The sequence below is a fragment of the Mustela putorius genome, unplaced genomic scaffold (assembly GCF_011764305.1).
Source record: "Mustela putorius furo isolate JIRA1106 unplaced genomic scaffold, ASM1176430v1.1 tig00000682_pilon_pilon_pilon, whole genome shotgun sequence".
Taxonomy (NCBI): Eukaryota; Metazoa; Chordata; class Mammalia; order Carnivora; family Mustelidae; genus Mustela; species Mustela putorius.
This window is the reverse complement of record NW_025421443.1, coordinates 1,619,966-1,642,495: the sequence shown is the minus strand read 5'-3', so window position 1 is coordinate 1,642,495 and position 22,530 is coordinate 1,619,966. Positions and strand designations below refer to the sequence as shown.

At 39.5% G+C, this 22,530-nt stretch overlaps 1 long non-coding RNA gene across 1 annotated transcript; it reads left to right on the top strand.

Annotated features, from left to right (window-relative positions):
• The first annotated feature begins 288 nt into the window (after positions 1-288).
• LOC101676759 lies at positions 289-22,465 on the top strand. Its single transcript, XR_200473.2, has 3 exons — positions 289-413; positions 7,890-8,014; positions 21,075-22,465. It is a non-coding gene; the product is annotated as an uncharacterized LOC101676759 (long non-coding RNA).
• The last annotated feature ends 65 nt before the right edge of the window (positions 22,466-22,530 follow it).

Sequence of the window (22,530 nt, the reverse complement as noted above, 5' to 3'; positions counted from 1 at the left end):
CTGGTCTCATCTGTACAACATTAAGTGATCGTTCCCATTGTGTTGTGTGCACGTTCAACAATGTTTTACAGCAAATGTGTATGTGCACTTGACAGAAGTAATAGTCTCATTTTACATTTGTGTTAAGTTTCAGAATACAACAGTAAATGCAAAACAGGTGCTAGAAAGAGCCTGCGGCAATTACAGCAGGGATGACACATCAGTAGTTGTCATAATGACTTAACAATTAAGGGTTAGCTGAAAATCTTGTTGAGCTCAGGAGACTGCTCAGTACCATCATCCTGTAGAAGCACAACAATTAAGGGGACTTGTCCTGCCATGTTGTTACTCAGAACTGAAAACGCCCTCTGGATTCATGTTTCCTCATTTCCCGGCCAGCTCATTCCACCAAATGACATGATTATGTGACTCCGGTGGGTTTTGACTTGCCTTCGGTGGAGAGGTTTCTTTTTCTGTGTTTTCTGTTAAATGCCCTTTGCTCTCAGCTTAAGCCGTGAACGAAATTTTACCTTTTGGCAAACTATGCTCAAGTCACAGACGTCTTTATTTCATAAAGTTAAATTGACTTTTATCTAGCGTATTTCTTTTTCTTATCAGCACTGGAAAACTGTTTTGGGGGAGGTCTACAAAACATACTCAGTTGAAAATCCTTTCACAGACCCCCCAATGCTAACCAAATTTTTACTTATATCAATTTACAGAAGGGTGGACGCTGTCTGATTTCTTCTTCAAAGCTAAAATTCCAGTTCACCTTTATTTTCTTTAAAAAATGGGTCTTGGATAAGATTTCAGTTCCACGTGTACTATTCCCGCTTTGACTTAAAGGCTATAATTAAGTCTTTCGTTTGTTCCAACTGCAATTCATTCCTGGCACTGGAATAAGAGCTAAGATGTTGCTTCCGCCCATTCTTCCCGCAATAAAAGTGGAGTTAACAGCACAATGATTACTAGCTTTTCTAATGCGAATTATAATACACATGACAAAACAAATTCGCTTTAATATAAAAACGGAATGTAGAATTTTATTTCATCAGCTACCTGACAAGGAAACCCACTTATAAGTCCTAGAATAATATGAGTCTTTGCAATAATGTTTCTTTCTATTTTCATTTTCAAAAAACAGTCACATTTCAAATGACATGCCCATTCTTGGGTCAATGTGTACTTTTACTTTTTAAAAGCAATTAACAAGGGCACCTGGGTGGCTCAGTGGTTAAGCGTCCAATACCTGATTTTGACTCAGGTCATGATCTCAGGGTCATGAGATCAAGCCCTGTGTCCTGCTCCCCACTCGGCATGGAGCCTGCTTAAGATTCTCTCTTTCCCTCTCCCTCTATCCCTACTCACCCCACCGCCTGCATGTGCACTCTCTTTCTCTCTAAAAAAAAAATAAAAAATAAATACAAGTAATTAGCAGACTATGTTAAAATATTACTTTGTTTCTTCCAGTCTGGTTTTTTAAGGTCAGAGTTAAATTCAGCATGTTTTAGAACTAGGTGCTGGACGAAACACCCTTCTTTCTTTCCTCTTATGCAATGTCTAGTCATCTTCTTTATTATGAGGGAACAAAGTGGGCACTTGGGAAAAATAAAAAACTGACCTCATAAGTTTAGGCTTAGCAGACGATTAGGTATAGGATAAATATCTAAAAAATACTTAGCTATCTGAAAAACAACAAATCAACAAATATCTTAATCTTCAGATGAATTTTACATATTATTAACTCTTCTGCAAGTAGGCAACTGAGACCTAAAATCTAAGAAACATTTTAAGGTTATAAAAATGGGTTAGGAAATGGGAACGAAAGCCAGCCTTCAGACTCTTTATTCTGTGTTTCATTGACTAGATAAGAAAAAAGGGGGGGGGAGGGTATAGCTTTAATCTTCTAAAGGATGTGGTCTCACCATTGAGTTTTTCTAGGATTGATCCCACAGACTTCACAGTTCTCTGGCGACTAAAGGCATTTTGCAATGTGACCTTTTCTTACTTATTTGAACCAATTTACCCATAAATGCCTCTATTTTAGTCAGACCTTCCATGAACACACTGTGTTTATTCCTGCTTCCTTGCTAATGCCCCACCCGTTTGCTCACATAATGCCGTCTGTGATTCTGCTCTCCACTGTTTGGCTTTCTGTCCCTTAGAGTTCTCAGCTCCGGTCTTACTTCCTTCATTAAGCCTTCCTTTGATGCCTGCAATTAACATCTATCTCTCTCTCCTCTGACCTCTGCAACTTACTCCTACAACATTTCATATCTTTATTTTGTTTATATATGGCTTTACATCACAGGTTCCTTATGAACTATATTTTGTTTTCTTATGTCCACCGGCAACATAGTTGTATATACCTTATTTAATTGGATTTAAGGGTTAAAATGGTCAAAGGGTTCCTTTTTTTACCCCTGTCCATCACCAGTCCTGGTGATTTGAACTGGAGACTAGATGCTATAAGCTGAATGCTTGTATAACATCCCCCACTCCCAAATTCATATGTTGAAGCCCTAATCCCCAGTGTGATGGTGTTTGAAGGTGGGGCATTGGGAAGTAAATAGGTCATGAGGTTAGAGCATCATGAATGGTGTTAGTGCTCCTATGCAAGGAGACACAAGAGAGGGTATCTCCACCATGTGAAGGCACAGCAAGAAGATGGCCATCAATAAGCCAGAAAGAGAGCTCTCACCAGGAACTGTTCCCCCCAGCCGCCCCCACCAACCCAGCACCTTGATCTTAGACATGTAGCCTCTAGAACCTGAAGAAAGAAATGTTGTTTAAGTCACTCAGTCTATGGTATTTTTGTAATGGCATTCCAAAATGACTAAAATACTTAGCAAGTGAATCAGTAAACAGAGAATCCAAACCAGGTGGTTTAATTGGAAGGATTTAACCCAGGGAACTTCTTACAAAAAAGTGTTGGAAGAGCTAAAAAGGCAAACAGCAAATGATAAAGCCAGAGGTTAGGAATAGCAAGAAGCTGCCAGCACTTCCAGGGCTGGAGGGATAGAAAGAGGAGAAGCTGGGCGCCTGGGTGGCTCAGTGGGTTAAGCCGCTGCCTTCGGCTCAGGTCATGATCTCAGGGTTCTGGGATCGAGTCCCGCATCGGGCTTTCTGCTTAGCAGGGAGCCTGCTTCCTCCTCTCTCTCTCTCTGCCTGTCTCTCCATCTACTTGTGATTTCTCTCTGTCAAATAAATAAATAAAATCTTAAAAAAAAAAAAAACTATAAAAAAAAAAAAAAAAAAAAAGAAAGAGGAGAAGCTTTCACCAGACTTCAGGAGCTGGGGCTGCTCAGCTGCTTGTCTTCTGACTTGCGCGCTCTCTCTCTCTGTCTGGGCCACCAAGAATAAGGGCTTCTTGCAGGAGGTTGGGACATGGAAGAGACACAAACACTGTCAGAAATACTGGCCAAAGCAAGGAAAGAAGGAGAGGCATACTCTGGCTTCTCCCCACCTTCTATACTCCAAACGCCTGCTAATGACTTTTATTGGCCAAGCTAACAGGAAGCCAATTGGCAAAGAAGCCTGGGCAATGTGTTTTGCAGAAACCCAACCTCTTTGGTACAAAGCAGAACAGGAGAAGCAGAGAAAAGAAATCTAAGAGCAAATAGGCAAATGATTAACAATTGCTGGGCTAGAACTGAACAAATCCAAAGCTCTTCTACATGTGATGAAACCACAAAGAGTTCTAAATAACTCTTAAGTAACCTTATTATCTTTATTAGAATTGCTACTTCTGAATGATCACAATTTACTAATTTAGACTTAATAATATAATATATGATTCCTTTTGTTTTCTTATAAGTTGGAAAAGAAATACCAAGCCTTTCTATCTTTGGCCTATTTCAAAAGGGTCACGACTGTTCTGACATCTGTCACCTCTGAAGAAATAAGTTCAAAAATGCATCACTTAATTTAACTTATTTCTCTAAATTCTAGCTGCTCCCTCACTGATAAAATTTCCATCTGTTAACACATTGAAAGCTAATCTCATTCTTTCATTATTAGCTAAAACTTTTTCATTTGAAAGAAATAGAAATCCAACTCTAACTAGCTTCAGCAAAGGAGGAAAGGTATTGGCTTGATCTAATTGAAAATCGGAATCTTGTATTTCAGGCATAGCTAGATCCAGGAACCTAAACGATAATCAGTTAAAATTTGTTTCTCTCTCACTCTCTGTCTCTGGTTTCCTGTCTCTTCTTACTCCACTCTGCTTGCCTTTGTTTAACTTTTTAAAAAAATTTTAATTTAAATTCCAGTTAGTTAACATACAGTATATGGTTAGTTCCAGGTGTGCAGTGATTCAACACTTACAACACCCAGTGCTCATTGCAAGTGTCCTCCTCAATCCCCATCACCTATTTCACCCATTCTTCCACCCCTGCCTCTGCCTCCAGTAACTATCAGTTTATTCTCCAAAGTTAAGAGTCTGTTTCTTGGTTTGCCTCTCTAAGTCTCAGTCAGGCTGGCTTTGTGTGTGACATGGGCATAATTTGGAAAGAACTCTCTTTGGTCGGCTTGGATCACGTGCTCACCTAGAGAACCATTCAGTAGGGCTGACTCTACGGTAGATCCTGATTTGCTAGACCTAGATCCAAAGTACCACTTGTAGATGGTTTGGGAGTGTGATCTTTCCCATCCAAATGCCATTATGGTTTGAAGAATAGATTGTTTCCAAAGAAAAGGATATGGAGAAAATAAAAACATATACTCAGGACACCTGGATGGCTCAGTTGGTTAAGTGTCTGCCTTTCACTGGGGTCATGATCCCAGGATTCTGGGATCAAGTCCCACATGAGGATCCTTGCTTAGTGGGAAGACTGCTTCTCCCTCTGCCTCCTGCCCTCCTTGCTTGTGCTCCCTCTCTCTCTCTCTCTGACAAATAAATAAATAAAATCTTAAAAAAATAAACAGGGGGACCTGGGTGGCTCAGTCAATTAGGCCTCTGCCTTCAGCTCAGGTCATGATCTCAGGGTCCTAGGATCAAGCCCCGCATCGGGCTCTCTGCTCAGCCAGGGGGAGCCTGCTTTCCCCTCTCTCTCTGCCTGCCTCCTGCCTACTTGTGATCTCTGTCAAATAAATAAATAAAATCTTTACAAAAATACATTCATTATAAAACAAACAAGCATATATATACTCATTACACTCTTCCATCCTCCTCCTACTAATTTCTTTAAAAAATTTTGTTTTTGCTATTAGATTTTGCCAAGCATGTTTTAAACCACCTAGTCCCTATCTTTTGCTTCCAGACCCAGCCAATCATCAAGCTCTACCTCTTCTCCCTTGAAAATAATTCTATTATCTGTCATTTGCTTTTATTTTCACTGCTACTACTTTAATTTAGACCAGGTTTTCTCCTCCTTGGCGCTATTGACATTAGGGGCCAGATACTCTTGGTTGTAGGGACTCCTGCGCATTCTAAGATGTTTAGCTGCAACCCTGGTCTCTACCCAATGGGTGCCAGAAGGACTCTGCACTGTGTGACCACCAGAAATGTCCCCAGACATCGCAAATATCTCCTAGGGAGTAACATATGCCCTGATAAAGAACCCCTGATATAGAGTGCCTGTGTGGCTCAGTTGGTTAAGTGTCTGCCTTTGGCTCTGGTCAGAATCCTGGGGTCCTGGGACGGAGTCCTGCATCGGGCTCCTTGCTCTGCTCTTGCCAGTCCTCTGGCTTGTGTGTGCATGCTCTCTCTCTCAAATAAATAAAATCTTAAAAAAAAAAAAAGAACCTTTAATATAGATATTTGTTATCTTAGACTTGAGCTATCATGATAGTCTTTTAACTAGTGTTTCTCTTCCCAGTATGTATCCTTTTACCTTGTTTCCATACAGTATTACCACAATAGTATCATTAAAGCACACCACTGATCACGAAAATCCTTGAATAAAATTTTTGTCAGTTTTTCTGTACTGTCCACTGGATAAAGACCAGATTCTTTAATTTGATATCTCTCTTTGAACCCTTAACCTATTACTACTTAGCTCAACGTAAAGGAGTATTTGGCACTCCAACCGGACTACCCATCCCTATCTCCGCTTGCGTTTGCCAAGTTGTTGGTTTTGCTGCTTTACAGGGCAGCAAAGTAACCTGTCACACCCCCAAACTTCTACACATTCCCCAAGGCCACCTCCAGGGCCACCTTCCCTTTTCCTCTAGGAAATCTCCCTTGTGTCTTTCTCCTTTGTCTCCAGTATAGCCTTATCCTCCTCATCAGCTCTCACCTTTACAACACTCTTATTATATTTTACTCTTGTCACCCGTTTGACTCATAGCACATATATCTTGCATTGTTATTTTTTATGTTACTATCTTATCATTCCAACTAGAGGGAAGAGATTGAAGTATGTGATACCCTGGTATCAGCACTTAGATGTTTCCTAGGGCATGTTATAAATTTTCTTGTGTTTCTGTTTCCTGATTAGGTTAATGGAAAAAACCATGCCCTTCCTGCCCAGTTCAGTTTTTTTTTTCTTTTTTCTTTTTTCTTTTTTTTTTTTGAGAATAAAATTAATTCCTTTCATAGGGATACTGCAGAGGACAACACAGGTTTTGTTAGAATCCTTGGAAGATTTATTATGACTTGTTATTGATGGGCATTTGGGAATAAACGAGGAAGTAAGAACAGAATCTTTATTCTGGAGAAGAAGTATTTGTGGATGTGAGTGGATTAGGGATAACCCTGTGTTTTGTACTTTCAATAGTTATGAGGGTGGTAGTAAAGATGAAGGAGTCATGGGAATGTTAACTGGTGCAGCCATCTTGGAAAATAGTAGTTTCTGAATTAGTTAAGCATACAGTTACCATATAATTGAGCAATACCAGTCCTAGGTACGTACCCAGGAGAAATGAAAATATGTGTCCATACAAAAACTTGGACGTGAATGTTTATAGTATTATTCACTTAGCCAAAATGTGGAAACAACCCAAATGTTCATCAACTGATGAATGGATAAGCAAAATATGATATATCTTTTCAATATTTTGTCATAGAAAAGAATGAAGCACTAATACATGTTACAATGCAGATAAACCTTGAAACCTTACGGTGAAAGAAGATAGTCAGCAACAAATCTTCTATTATATCATTTCATTTACATGAATTGGCCTGAAATGGTAAATCCATATGGACAGAGAATAGATTAGTGTTTGTTTAGGGCTGGGGAGAGGAGAAGACAGGGACAAAGGAGTGATATATGAAGGGTATGGGGTTTCTTTCTGAGATGATAATAATGTTCTAAAATTGTGCTGATGGTTACACTAAGTGTGAATATACTAAAAAACACCCCACAGGATTGTACATTTGAAACTATGCACTTGAAATGTATGGTATATGAATTGTATTTCAATGAAGCTGTTATTAAAAAAAAAAAAAAAACTTGCAAGCCACCAGCTATATTAAAAAAAAAAAAAAAAGTCCATAGCCTATCAATGTCTTAGTAAGTTTCTTGAATCAAAACAGGTAAGATAATGAAAGACTAAAATGCTAAGTCCAGGGATGATATCATGCATATTTTTGGTGTCAGACCTTTGTTTGCTCCCAATTCATTTTTTAAAAAGATTTTATGTATTTATTTGACAGAGAGAGACACAGTGAGAGAGGGAATGCAAGCAAGGGGAGTAGGAGAGGGAGAGCTGAGCAGGGAGCCCGATGCAGAGCTCTGGCTCGATGACTCCCAGGACCCTGGGTTCATGACCTGGGCAGAAGGCAGAGGCTTTAACCCACTGAGCCACCCAGGCGCCCTTCCCAATTCATATTTATTCCCCTGGCAGAAACTGTGTGTTCTGCTGTCTCTGCATCTGCATTCTTACCTGACACTGAACACTAATTAGTGACTCATGGATCCATAGAATGCTATTAACTTGCCAATACTACTTCTCTCTTTTTCACTTAGCTATGTCAGGTTGTCAAACAGGAAGTTTTACCATAAAGGATTATACTTGTGGTGGAATATAGAGAGGAAACTCTGTGCTTCCAAACCATCAAGAACACTTGAGTGGCATCGGTTTCCTCCAACATGTAAGTTGTGGCCCAACAGTTATATAACAGAAAGTGTAGGCAGACTATGACTTTTATTGTTGTCAGAGGTAACCTACGTTCTTCACTCTGTCAGACCCATGTTAAGATCACCACTGATTTGCCGAAGAGTTTTCATTTCTCTGTGTAACATATAGATTATCCTACTTAAACTCAATTTCGTTTTTTGGGTCTATTTCCCCTTTTAAGTATAATAGGAATATGTGGACCTCCCAACCCTTTCCTGGGGATGGATTTTTTTTAATCTACATGAGCCAATTGGGAAGTTTGGCTTTGCCATCTCTCTTGCAGACATTCTCTCTGACGTTCTGGGTTTCTTGGTTGACACAATGGCATCTGTGTCTTAGCATGTCTGGAGATGAGGTGACTCTTTCTCTTGGTGCCAGAGATGGGATGGAGAAGACTTTTTTATTCTTCCCCTTGCTCCCTTGACCCTTTAGCCTCTTCAGTAGGAAAACATTAAATGGCATGCCATATATAATATTTAGCAAAACCCAGTGATAGTGATAAATGGAGGATTAATAGTCACATGTATTAAGCACTTACTATTTACCATCCACTATGTTGAATGCTTTATGGAATCTCGACAACTCCATGAATATGTATTACTATTGTGCCTATTTTATAGGTGGATAAACCAAGTCTTAGAAGTGTGGAACAACTTGCCCCAGATCTAGGCAGTCTCACCAATGCTCTTAACCACTGCCAAGATTCAAGTTCTAAATACAGTTGACCTTTGAAAATGTGGGAGTGGAGGCACACCAATTCTGCACCCCTGCGCAATAAAAAATACACGTATCCCCCAAAACATAACTACAAATAGTCCATTATTTACCGGAAGCCTTACTGATAACATGTGCAGTTTATTAGCACATATTTGGTATGTCACAGGTATTATATATCGTATTCTTACAATACAGCAAGCTAAAGAAAAAATTATTTTTAAGAAAATCATAAGGAAGAGAAAATACATACATTTTCAGTACTGTGCAGTATTTGTAAAAAAAAAAAAAAATTAACATGTAAGTACTTGGCAATTCAAACCTGTGTTGTTCAAAGGTCAACTGTAGTTTGGAATTTTCTTTTCTAATTATAAGTAGGCTCTACACCCAATGTGGGGCTTGAATCATGACCCCGAAATCAAGAGTCGCATGCTTTATCATTGAGCCAGCCAGGGACCTGGAGTTTGGAATTTCTTTGTGCATTTGAAGGAAATGACCACAAGATGCAGGCTTTCACAGTGTGAGTGTCCACCTGCTGGACACCTTCTGTTTGTCTTCCAGATCTGTACATTTTTCCACTCTGTCTTGTGCATTGGGAGTTGACCCTAAATTATGTTGATGGCACCCTTACCCTTTGGTCCCAAGAGGATCATTAGCAAGAGATTGGAAGGAGAAGAGCAGAGAGGTCAGCTCTCTCCTGCCTTATCACTGTCCCCTGGCTGAGTACTGTCACCATAGGTGTCAAGCTGTTGTCATATGGCTCTTTCTGCTCAGCATTTTCTGTCTCCAGGTTCTGGTAACCATTGTTTCACTTTGCCTAAGGGCGGTAACACCTGCAGTTCCAGCCCTAGGAGTCACACTAATCCCTTGTGGTTTCTTTACACCCTGCCCACACCTTTGTAAATAGACCTTTCATCAAACTCTCTCTGGATTTCCCTGTTGTGATCGTGCCATTTGTTTCCTGGTGGGACCCCAACTGATCCAGTCTCAATGGGTGTTTTCATTTCCTTGACGTGGTTCTAGCTTCAGGTCACACCCGTGACTCCTGTTAGAGAAGGCTCAACTCCAGTTCTTTCCTGATGCTTGCAGGCTCAAGTAGTTGGGAGGGCAGTGGGCCTTGGGAGAAGGGGAAGGTGCAAATCTTTCCTCTAGTTCTGGTTCAGTCGCCCCACCTAGAACAGTTTCTGGGACTGTTGATGCCTTATTAACTAATTACATCTCTCAAAAACTCAGTGTAATTATTTTGTCAGAGACACCATGGCCTAACCTAAGCTGAAGAAGACTATTTCTCTTACTAACAGGGCTGTGGCCCAGACATGTGGAAATAGTGGGTCTTAATTATTGTCCCTAAAATCACTGGATTCAGATTCCTTTTTTTAAAAAAAGATTTTTAAGTAATCTCTAACCCAACATGGGACGAGGACTTACAACCTGGAGATCAAGAGTCACATGCTCTACTGCCTGAGCCAGCTGGGTGCCCCTTGGTTTCAGATTTTCTTCTGCTGCACCTGGGGCCCTGGCAGGATGCACAAAAACCCTTGATAGCTTTTAGTGGCTTCCTGGAGAATGTTACCAACTGTGATAAAAATTACTTTGATTCAGGATTTGGGGGTGAGAGATGCTCACTGATTCTTCCTTGTGCGTTAAGTAATGGAGATAAGCAATTTTGCTTCTTTGGAAAAGAAGCCTTTCTACTTCACATTTTCCCTCTGAATATAAGAGTATATATAGAGTCCTCGGGAAGATCTTCAGAGATGTATTTAATTCAGTTTTTGAAGGGTTGGGAGGTCTTCTGGCAGGAAGTTACAGATGTTGGCTGGGGATTTTCTAGGTGGAGAGAACCATTTGTGCAAAGGCACGGAGGCAGGAGAAAGCGTGAGAAATTTAGGGAAACCAAATACAGGACTCTATGATTCCCAGGGTTCACCTAATTCAAACATCATCAGACATCAAGGATGAGCAATTAGACAGAGCATCTACCAGCCCACACAGGTGGGTATAGCTGATGTCTGTTCAGGTTGGTTAGCGCCCTTGCCTAGGGTGACCAAATATCCTGGCTGTCCAGGGCTATCCCAGGGTTAGTACCAGAAGTTCCATATCCCAGGAAACCCATTAGTTCTAAACAGACTGGGACAGTTGTTTGGAACTAACTGCTGCTAGAGTAGTTCAATATTTTGGACATCATCCCAGCATTAATATTTAAGCACATATATACATTCATGCAGCTAATGTTTTCTTTTTTAAGATTTTATTTATTTGTCAGAGAGACAGAGAGGGTGCACAAGCAGGAGGAGAAGCAGGCAGAGGGAGAGGAAGAAGCAGGCTCCCTGCTAAGCAGGGAGCGGGAGGCGGGACTCGATCCCCATGATCCCCATGATCCCCTCGATCCCCTCGATCCCCATGATCCCCTGGGATCATGACCTGAGCTGAAGGCAGACGCTTCACTGACTGAGCCACCCAGGCGCCCCATAATATTTTCTGTATATGTATTTATGTTCTTGGGTCCCCACTTTCCAAGTTTAGGCCTTTGATAGCACTCTTGCTCTTTTAGTCTTGAGCAGGATTTCTAACCCAAGACTGTATTAGGTATCATCAAACATGACTTCCTCTCTCCCTGACAGTCTAAAGAATTTCCCACGCCTGTAGTCTTCTGAGGCATCTTGAACTTTTCTTTCCTGCCGTCAGAGTTGAGTTTTCCTCAAGGATCTTTGAAGAACTCTTTTCAGACTTTTCTGCTTAGAGGAAATTCCTTTTGAGCCTCCGAAGATGGCTGGTTGTATTAAAAGAAGCACAGCTATGACGGGAATGTTTGAAGACTGTTCCAGACATTGTGGGCTCATTTTGGTTTTAATTTTAGTCCTTGAATTACGTATTTAATATAGACCAATTTGCAAGAATAGCAGATATCCCAGCTGACTTCTGTGGCAGGCAGAGAGTTCTTCCTCTCTGCCGTCCTCTGAGCCAAACAGCTGTGCTCTGAATCAGCTCAGCAGGCAGCTGCTGGGTGCCGCAGTCCTGCTGGAACATTCTCCCACTTTGAGGCCACACCTGGGAGCCCAGAATGTCACCGGACAAGCCAAGCGAGGTGACTGGTGCTACGGAAAAGTCTGTTACCACTCCTTCCCTTACATGCCCGAAGCTCACAGACATCTGCAAACGATTTGCTGAAAAGTAAAGTTTATGTTGAGTGAGAGGTCTGAGAAGTGCCTGCTTGATGTAAAGACATATTCAGATTTGGAAAAGCTTTTCTTTGTCAGAGGCGAAAGCATTCATCTATGACTCCGTGAGGACGGTAATTATCTCCAATCTTTCAGAGTTATCATCACCATCACTATTATTTTCCATTTGCTGGAAAGCCAGCTTTGGAAACACAGCAGAAGGAACAACTGCCCAAGTTCGTGTACCGAGGAGTGATTTCCGTGCTCCATTCTTGTCCCCATGGTCACGTTTTCTGTGTCTTAGCGTTGGCTAAATCCATACCCATAGGAAAAAGCTGAAAGAGTGTCCTCTGCTCAGGCCTGTTCTGCCATCACTTAGTTATGATTCAACACATATTTACTGAGCCCTTCCCATGTGCCAGATACTGGTGATGGGTCCCCTCTTCTGTCGTCTAATATTGGTGGCAGTTTCAGACCAGCTTGGCAGGGATATTTTGGAGAAGGTGCTAGTCAACGCACATTACATGTTTATAAGTTCTATCCCTCACTGATCAAGAAATTGAAATCGGAGATGTAGGGGACTAAAGATTCACTGTGACAAAAACTGTGAGAAGCAGAGCTCAAGAAGACCCTGGATTTGCTCCCCAGCCAAGTTCTCTATTTGCAAAGCTTTAAGATATTGCTCAGGAGATAGTGGCTGCGTAATTTCTGTGGGTACCTCGTTAAGACTTCATTAGGATCACTTAAACCACTTAAAGCCCAAAAGTCAGCCCAACTGAGGTTCTCAGATGGGGTGAGATGCCTGAGTCACTCCGACAGACAGATCCAAAAAGACCAGCAGAATTGCTGTGAATTATTGCATCCATATCATGAAAGCACCTGGCAAATTGAGGATTTATGGGTGGAGTTGAATAAAATTGAAAGCAAATGCTTGTCTAATATGAGAAAGAAGCAGGAAGAAGGCTTAGGGAGAGCCTTGGGGAGAAGAATCTTGCTAATCTGATAAAAAAATTTCCTTTTATGGTGCCACTTTTATAGAACAATTAAGCACACATAATAAATTGTGAAAGGGTATATATGCTAAATTCTTAATAGAGGTTGCCTTGAGGGGGTCAAATCAAATTAGGAGGCACTTTAATGCACTGTTTTTTTTTCAATCAATTCTTCTTTAATTAGTAGAAACAGGAGTGCAAAAAATGATAGATTTATTTAATTTTTCATCTTGTTTGAGAAATTATTCAAATAATTAAAAATTTAAAGGCTTGTATTTAAGCAAACACTTATCGGAGCCTCTATTACGAGCATTACACTCAGCACTGTGTGTGTGTGTGGAGGAAGCTTGTCAAAAATGCTGATGTACAAAAAAGGTCTAAATATTGTACTGTGAGAATGTAAGGAAGGAGTGGGGGTGGGTTTAGTGCTAGCTTCCAGTGAAAGGTGACATTGGAGCAAAGACTTGAGGCATGAGGAGAATTTCCTTAAGAAGCAAATGTGGAAGATTTCTCCTTCCAGGTTGAGAGAACAGCATGAGCTCCATGAAAATGTGACAGCACACAGTCCTTTGGGACAGGATAATAGATTTGTGTGACTAAAGCACATTCTCTTGAGGGAGGAAAAGGAGTGTTTGATGTAAAGAGCTTCAAATGTTATGCTAGAAAGTCAGGCTGTTCTGTAGATATTAGAAAGCCATAGGAAGCTTTGTTACCGAGGAAATGATACAGTTTTACTTTTATGTTTGAACATGAAAAAAAAATTATATACTGTTTTATATATATATTTTTATATACTGTTTTGTAATAATTCCCCTCTCCCATTTATTAACATTTTGTGAATGTCTTTTCATTGTCAATAAATATAAACACATTATTTTTAAATGTAACATGTATGGAAGAACATGGATGGATGTTTAAATTAGTTCACATATTTGGATTTATTTATTATTATATTTTAAAGACTTCATTTATTTATTTGAGAGAGAGAGAGCACATGCACAAGCAGGGGAGCAGCAGAGGGAGAGGGACAAAACAGAGTCCCTGCAGAGCAGGAATGTACTTGCCTGTTCCTTTGGAGGTATCCAATTTTTCTTTCACGTTTCAGAATTTCGTTTCCCTCCTTCAAGATTTTAGCAGGATATGCTTGTGTTATTGCTTAACATTGAATGTTTTAATTTTGTTTATATAAATCTTTAAGCCATTTTAGATTTATTTTGGAATACAGTATGAGATACAGAATCTAACCTAATTAAAAAATAGTTTCCCCCCAAAAATAGTTTGCTGGTTTTCTTGCTGACTATTAAAAAATATGTGTCTGGGGCACTTGGGTGCTTGGTCAGTCAAACAGTCGAGTCTTGATTTCAGCTCAGGTCATGATCTTAGGGTCATGAGATCCAGCCCAGTGCTGGTCTCCGGTGCTGGGCATGGAGCCTGCTTAAGATTCTCTCTCTCCCTCTCCCTCTGCTTCGATAACCTCCAGTCTCTCTCTTTGAAAAAAAAAAAAAAAGACTATGTTTTGTTCCTATTGTTTTGGAGTACTTTCGTAACTATATACTAAATTCTTACTTTGGATTGAATTTTAAACTGGATTTAATTTTTGGATATGGTATTGATTCCATCCATCTCTTCTGAATACAGTGCCACAATGCTTTCATTTTTGTAGCTTTACAACAGACAATACACAATAGGAAAATCTCCCCTTATTCCGGCTAGTTTTAAATAGTTTCCCATATGTGCTAGGGTAATTCCCCTCCATAAGCCTCAACGTTTAATGAGAATCTTCACACTTAACAGCCTTACGTTAATGATACTCCCAGGAATGATGAGATTAGGAGTGTCCATCCTTAAAGAAGGGGATGCAGGAAGAGAGGACTATATGCAGAAGTGGATCAATAAAAGGGTGCAATGTTTAGAAAAATTGAAGATATTATTATTTTTTTTGAAAGGAAAGTGAATCCAGATGGCTGTAGATGATGAGAACCCAAAGCTTATGTGTTTGTTATGTAACATATAATATATAAAATCATGTGTTTATCTTTTTAATAGAGTGGTGTCACATTCTACTTACAATTTTATATTCTGCTTTATAAAAATATTCACATTGTTTTAGAGGCATTTTCTTTAAAGACTTTTTTTTCTTTATGAACTTATTTTTATTGGTTGTATAAAGCCCATCTGTTGGATGGCATAGGATCTCATGATGCTTTGTAAAGTTGCATAAGAGTACTTCACTACCAACATCTCATAAAGGTCAACCACAGAGGAAGCATTAGAAGGTGTCAGAAAAAGAGATATTTCTCTCCGTGTCTCTGTCTCTCTGTGCTTGGCTTAAATTGCTGGACTTCATGGTTTTCAGATTCAGCCGGCTTTTTTGTAGATTCACTCTTGAGCATCATGTGCTTGAGTAGCTCTTGCTAATTTACAGATCCAGTCTAGTTATTTACCTTCTGTAATTATTTTTTTTAACTATCAGCTTATTGTCAGTAATGTTTGATTTCTTATTCTTTTACTTCAGAAATTGTGGCATTCAAGTCTTAGGAGTAGACTAATGATCCGTGATTAAAAATATTATAAAATAGTCTTCCCCAGTCTCTAAAATCTTATTTTTCATGATTTATTTTTAAGTGGAAAGGGGGTTATAGAGAAACATTACCATAGCTCAGATAGCCAAGTGGTTGACCTGACCCAGGACTGGAAGGTAGTTCTGGCTCCAAGCTTAATGATTACTTTTCTCAAATTGCCCGTTCTTTCTTTCTTTTTTTTTTTTTTAATATTTTATTTATTTATTTGTCAGAGAGAGTGAGCACAGGCAGACAGAGTGGCAGGCAAAGGCAGAGGGAGAAGCAGGCTCCCTGCTGAGCAAGGAGCCCAATGTGGGACTCAATCCCAGGATGCTGGGATCATGACTTGAGCCGAAGGCAACAGCTTAACCAACTGAGCCACCCAGGCATCCCTCAAATTGCCCTTTCTGTTGTGAATCATCCTCACACTCTTTGTATAAACCGCACTTGTGCATAGAATGATGGATTTTATATTCTAATGTCTTATTTATGATTTTAATCTATATTTAGAAATTATATTAGCCTACATTTTTATTTGTATTGTGTTTTCCAGCTTTGGTATAAAAATTAACTGCCAATTGTTTTTATACTTTTCTACACTCTAGACTGCTTTATGTGATGTAGAATGATTTGTTCTTTGTTTGATAGATTTAACATAGATTTTTTTTTAAAGATTTTATTTATTTATTTGACAATAGAGAGAGGGGGAGGCAGGCTCCCTGCCGAGCAGACAGCCCAATGGGGGGGCGGGGGCTTGATCCCAGGACTCTGGGATCATGACCTGAGCTGAAGAGAAGACAGGGGTTTTAACCCACCGAGCCACTCAGGTGCCCAGATTTAAAATAGATTTAAAAATACAATAGAATATTTTAATGAAAATTGATTTTATAAAAACAAAATAGATTTAAAAATAAAAAATTTAAAAATAAAATAGGTTTATTCATTATTAAATTATTAAAATAATTTAAAAATAAAATAGATTTTAAAGTCTCCTAATCCAGCCATACTTTGAGGGGCATTTTTTGGTTTTTGACTTTTATATTTTTTATAGTTTTTGCTTTATAGTATTAATGTTTCTACCTGGTTTTGAATCAGTATTTCTGAGAAATTGTTTATGTGACATACATTTTTAGAATTATTGGTGCAAATTATATTTTATCTTCTCTATAATTAAAAGAATCTTTATAACTGAGGCACGCTACATTCTAATTCCCAACGCTGTTTATTTTATGTCTTTTCTCTTACTTTCTTGTCAAAAAGTTGATTTTATTGATCTTTCTAAAGAATTAGCTTTTATGATATTAAGAGGAAAAGAGAAGGAGAATATATATGATATATGTATAGATCACACTTATTAGCATTTTTTCTATTTGGTCTATTCCTACGAGAGAGAGAGATCAAAATTTCACATTTCTTACAATTTTTCTATTATCTGTGGCTTTATAGGTTTCAGAATAGTGTTCATAAGTGCATAAAAGCTTACTATTGTTATGTATTTTCTCCAGTTCGTACCTTTTATAAATGTAAAATATGTCCCTTTTTTAAACCAGTAAATGTCCTTTTCTTTACGTTTTATTTGGTTTAATATTAATACTGCAATATCTAATTTCTTTTACCAGAATCAGTCTGTTAAATCTTTTTGTATCACTTTATTTTTTACCTGTTAGTGTACCTTTGTTTGCTTTAATGTCTGCCAAACCTGGGGCTGCCTGCATCTCTCTGGTTCAGGCCATAAATTTTATTCTATTGATTTTGGTAAAAGAAACACCATGTGTTAGAGATCAACTAAAGTGTCCATCTAGTCTTTATTTCCTATCCTATGCAATGCTCAGATAATATCTAAGTATTAACAACATTGTTGCAGGTATCAGCTGAAAGGTGGAAGTTTTAATCAACCCAAGTATTCTTAGGTTCTGGGGCTAGCATCGTTTACTTGGTGATTACAGAGTGAAGGGACAGACAATAGAAGGGGCTTATTCTCAGCTAATATGAGTGGGTAACCTGTTTTGTATCTGCAGAAACTCTTTTGATTTTTTTTTCCTTTGTTCTTTGGAATTCCTCCATGAATATTTTTCAATTTTCCTGCTTTAGATTCAGTGACTTTCTAAGGTTCTGGGTATTTTTCTAACATTCTTTAGGTTGGTTTCCTAACTCACTAATTTGCTTCTCAGCTCTGTCCATTATGCTATTAGCTCATAACTGAGTTTTTATTTTTCCAATTACATTTAAAATTTGTTATGGATGCAATATCTTCTTAAATCTCTCCAAATATAATAATTACACTCGTGAGGTAGACACTCTGTGGGTGAACAATCTTGCCTCTCTCTGTTCTAAATGTTGTAATTCATAAAAACCTGCACCTGGATGTGGGTATAAACTCTAATTCTTGGCCAAGTCTGTTGGGGCTGTCTTTCTATTTCCTTTCTTTTCATTCAGAGGATGTAGTTATGTGATCTGGAGTTTCAGCAGCTATCTTGCCACCATCAGGACAAAATCCAGACTGAATGGCAGAGCAGAAAAATGGAAAGAATATGGATCCTGATGATATCAATGAAATGCTACAGTGGCCTCGGGTTACCGCCCTTCTTTTTTCTCTCTATATAACAAAAGCAAACCTGATTTTCAGTTCACTTTTAGTTGCATTTGCATAGCCGTTTGCAATCCCTGGTGAATGTAACGGATTCCTAAATTCTTTACTGATTACTAGCTTATTTTTATTAGTTTTATTAGGTCTTTTGATTATTGAGTTTGGTGCTCCTCTCATGGTGTGGACCCTCTTCAAGTAATTATAATTCTTGTTTGACTGCTCATCTCTTTAATTAAGAATCCCAGCCTGCCTATCTGTAGAGATTACCCTGTTTTGTCAATAATGACCATTGGGGAGAGATAAAATATTTCTGAGGAGAGACAGCCACAGGTCCTTGGCATGGGGTCATTTATCTTCCCCATCAGTAACCACCAGAGGCCCCGGTACTGCTTTGCTGACACAGCCCCAAACCTCTGTTGGAATGAGTAAAGGCCACAGGTGCCTAGGATTTGGCATTGGTGGGGTGGGGAAGGAACACAGGGAGGTAGAAGAGGGGTCAGCCCTGCCCAGGTGTTCTAAGGAAGCCACCTAAATTAATCACCAAGGGCTTCTCAGTCCCCCATCCCTAAACAGCCCCCCACTTTTCTTTAATAAGGTATTCTTTTTCCTCAACTTCTTCCACCCGAGTAGACATAAGATTTTTAGTTTTCTCTTATATTGCTGCTTTGAGTATCACAATCCAGTGTGCTTTCTATTCTTCAGTAGTGTTTCCATTATTATTATTATTATTATTATTTTTGTGGGTGTGATGCTTTCTTCTGTTTTGGGGCTAATGTAGATTTATTCCTTTTGAACTAGGGGTTCTCAAAACTTAATTTGGGTCAGAATCACCTGGAGGTCTTGCTAAAACAGATTCCTTGGTCCTCTACTCCAGCATTCCAGTAGATGCGGAGAGAAGTAAGAGAAATTTGCATTTCTTATATGTTCCTGGGAGATGCTGATGCTGTTAGCTCAGGGAACCACACTTTGAGAACCACTACCTTAAAATATATCTTTTGGGCAGGTGGCTCAGTCGGCTAAGGGTCTGCCTTTGGCTCAGGTCATTATCCCAGGGTATTGGGATCAAGCCCTGAATGGGGCTCCCTGCCCTAGGGAGTCTGCTTCTTCCTCTGCCCCTCCCCCCACTTGTGCCTCTGCCCCTCGCCCTACTTGTGTGAATGCTTGCATGCTTTCTCTTACAAAAATAAATAATTTAAAATATATCTTTCACTTAATGAAACTTTGGAAAACAGGTGTATACATGTGATTAGTTTACTGTATTAATCCAATCTCAAAAAGTTTGGTTCACTTCAAACACATTTTATTTTCTAAAAGCCGTGATTTTGATAATTAGATATGAAAAGCTGAGGGGCAGACCAAGTAAAATGCTTGTTCAAAAGTTTTTGTTTTGTTTTGTTTTTTGTTTTTTGAGAGAGAGAGAATGTGAGGTAGGGGCAGAAGAAGAGGGAGAGAGAATCTTAAGTAGGTTCCACACCCAGCATGGAGCCCAACACAGGCTTGATCTCACAACCCTGAAATCATGACCTGAGCCAAAATCAGGAGTCTGATGCTTAACCAACAGATCCACCCGTGCGCCTCTAATTTTAAATAACTCCCTCCATGCTTCTTGTCCATTTAAAAATTATTCCTGGGTGGCTCAGTGGGTTAAGCCGCTGCCTTTGGCTCAGGTCGTGATCCCAGGGTCCTGGGATTGAGTCCTGAATTGGGCTCTCTGCTCAGCAAGGAGCCTGCTTCCCTCTCTCTCTCTCTGCCTGCCTCTCCATCTACTTGTGATTTCTGTCAAATAAATAAATAAATAAAATCTTAGAAAAAAAAATATTCCAAGTCTGTTGCTCCTTAGTAATCCTATACCCACCATTGCCTTCCAGAATGCAATGTTTTCATAGTTCAGATTTTAAGTGAATTAAAAAAGAAAACCCTAGTGTGTGTGTGTGCGCGCGCATGTGAGAGAGAATCTACTTTGGTATCTTTGCATATAAAAATATGTAGTATTTATGGACAAAGAAGAATTTGAATATCTAAACGTTGTCTCACAAATTTACATTTCTTTAAGAGTAAAGGCCCCCAACTGTCACCTATCAGGCACATTCTACAGGTTAGCCTGAGACTGACTCAAGATAATCTAACCATCTACTTGAAGCCAAACCACTCACAGTTTTCCCAACGTAGCCACTGGTACCTGAGAAATTCAAACAGAAGGACGAGGCTAAATATATATCGGTTCCTTTTGTCTCATTCCTGTTTCTCCTTTCTTCTTAGGAGTTTATTTTCAGGCCCAGGCACATGATTACATGCTGGTTTTCAAGATTGAAAACCTTCTGCTGTGCATTTAGAGAATGGGTTTAAATACATGAATGCATTTAGAAGAATTACTTGTATGCGTGTGCCTGGAGGGCACAGAATTTAATACACATAGTAACCTGCATGGTTTATTTTAACCTTGAGGCTTCTCTCCTTCCTTATAACAAGACAACCTTCCTTCCTTCTGAGTCTCCTTAACTTAAGTATTTGAACGTGCTCTGAGGTTATATTATTCCCACTACCTGTCATTGAATGCTGAGCTCAAACACTGCTTATTTTCAGCTCTAACTACTTTAATTTAAATTTGCAAGTAATTATTACCCCCTCGAATTTGAAATGCACATTCCTTTAAGTGCAAAAATCACACTCAAGTGAATCAGCTTAGGTGTAAATATAAACAACCTTAGAGTAAAGGAAATCTAAATTAGCCAATCTTGTATTAGCTGTAATCTGAACATATCACACATGTATTTTAGGCTACAACATTCCTGCTATAACCTAACAACTAAAAATACTACCTGTGTGCTTGAGGGTAAGTTATGACTGTCATGGGAACCATAATTTTGAACTTGAGATTTGTGGGCATAAATCTCAATCTGTTTCTGCCTAAACCTTAACTTAGACAGAAAAGAATGTTTGAGAGGCTTCTTTGCATATTGTAATGATAGCATGTGGCCTGGCTGTGAGCTGTTGAAACCACCATCTTTTTTTTTTTTTCCAGATATCACTATATATGAAGATGTCACCTAAGAGAGGACACCAGCTAGATATTGCTGACCTTCTGATTGCCTGACTGCCATGTAAATACCTGGGAAGGGCCAGATTAAATGGTCATTGATGCGTGAGAATTTCCTAAGTGAAAGAAATGAAGAAAGAAGAGTAATATCATCTTGGAAGTCTTTGTAAACTATTTAGAGAAAAATAGTACAGCTGACTCTTGAACAACATGGGTTTGAACTCTATGGGTCTATACTTACACTTGGATGCAGAGAGCAAGATGGAATCACTCGTGTCAAGCAGCCAAGGGTGGTGCAGCTCCGACCAGATAGCGCCCAAACCAGCACAGGCTAATGACACCCAGAACGGATAACAAGTAGAACCAGAGCAGGTTTGCTAAGGCCAAAGCAGGATTAAATTCCTTTATAGAAGAGAGATTTTTGCAGCAAACTGCCAGACTCTCCTGACACTGACCCTTTCAGGTCTCACCACATCAAAAAGGCAACTGCCACAGAAGGCTCTACCCAACTGATGTTGGAACATAACAGAGATTCTCCACGGCTTGAACATAATTAGCTGCACAGGGTGAGAGCCGACCCTGACCTGACGGAGACCCCATCTCAACAGTGTGCTCATGGATGGACTTCGAGTTGAGTTCGTTAGCTTCTTACTCCTTGTTGGATCTTGTTTGTTGTGTGACTTTATATGGTCCTGTGCTTTGTGTGATGTGTATGAAGCCAAGTTAAATGCCGAGTGACAGGTCTTTGAGTTTGGAATCCTGAAGCCGCTTTGCAATTACGTTAGCCTTGCTTTATGATTGAATGAAGCTGACACTATGGAAAGACACAACTTGTGTGTGTGCCTTCATAGCGTGCTCCACAATAGGATTGCTTCTGCACATCGTGGAAGAGGGTGAGGTCACCACTCTGCTTTTGCTTCTTCAAGAGATGCTGGGGTGCCCTTGTGTTTCTCTTTTGTCAGCACAAAAGAAGTGAGGAAGTGACATATGCCCTCTTAAGCTCCATTGTCACGTTGAGAATAGAAGCCCAGAGAGAGGTGGTATAAGAGGCCTGCCAATGCATGTTCACCAGGTGGAATAATTCTGACACGTGGTCCATCGGCAGTAAAGAGCTAAACTCGAAAAACAGTGTTGGCTGGTCTTGGTGGCAGAGGGTGGCTGAGATGGTTTGGAAGGTTGTAAGTGGAAGAGAGACTGGAGGGTGATTGGGGTGTGGAAGAAGGGATGTTCCTGGCTCTGTCCATTCAGATGCTACGAAAGCAAGAGATAGACCTGCAGGACCTCCAGGCACACTTCCTATGTGTGAACTTTTTACGTTGCAGTGCTGGAAATGTATTTTCCTTCCTTATGATTTTCTTAGTATTTTTTTCCCAACGTTTTTTTCTCTAGCTTCCTTTATTGTAAGAATACAGTATATAATTTACATAACGTGTAAAGTATG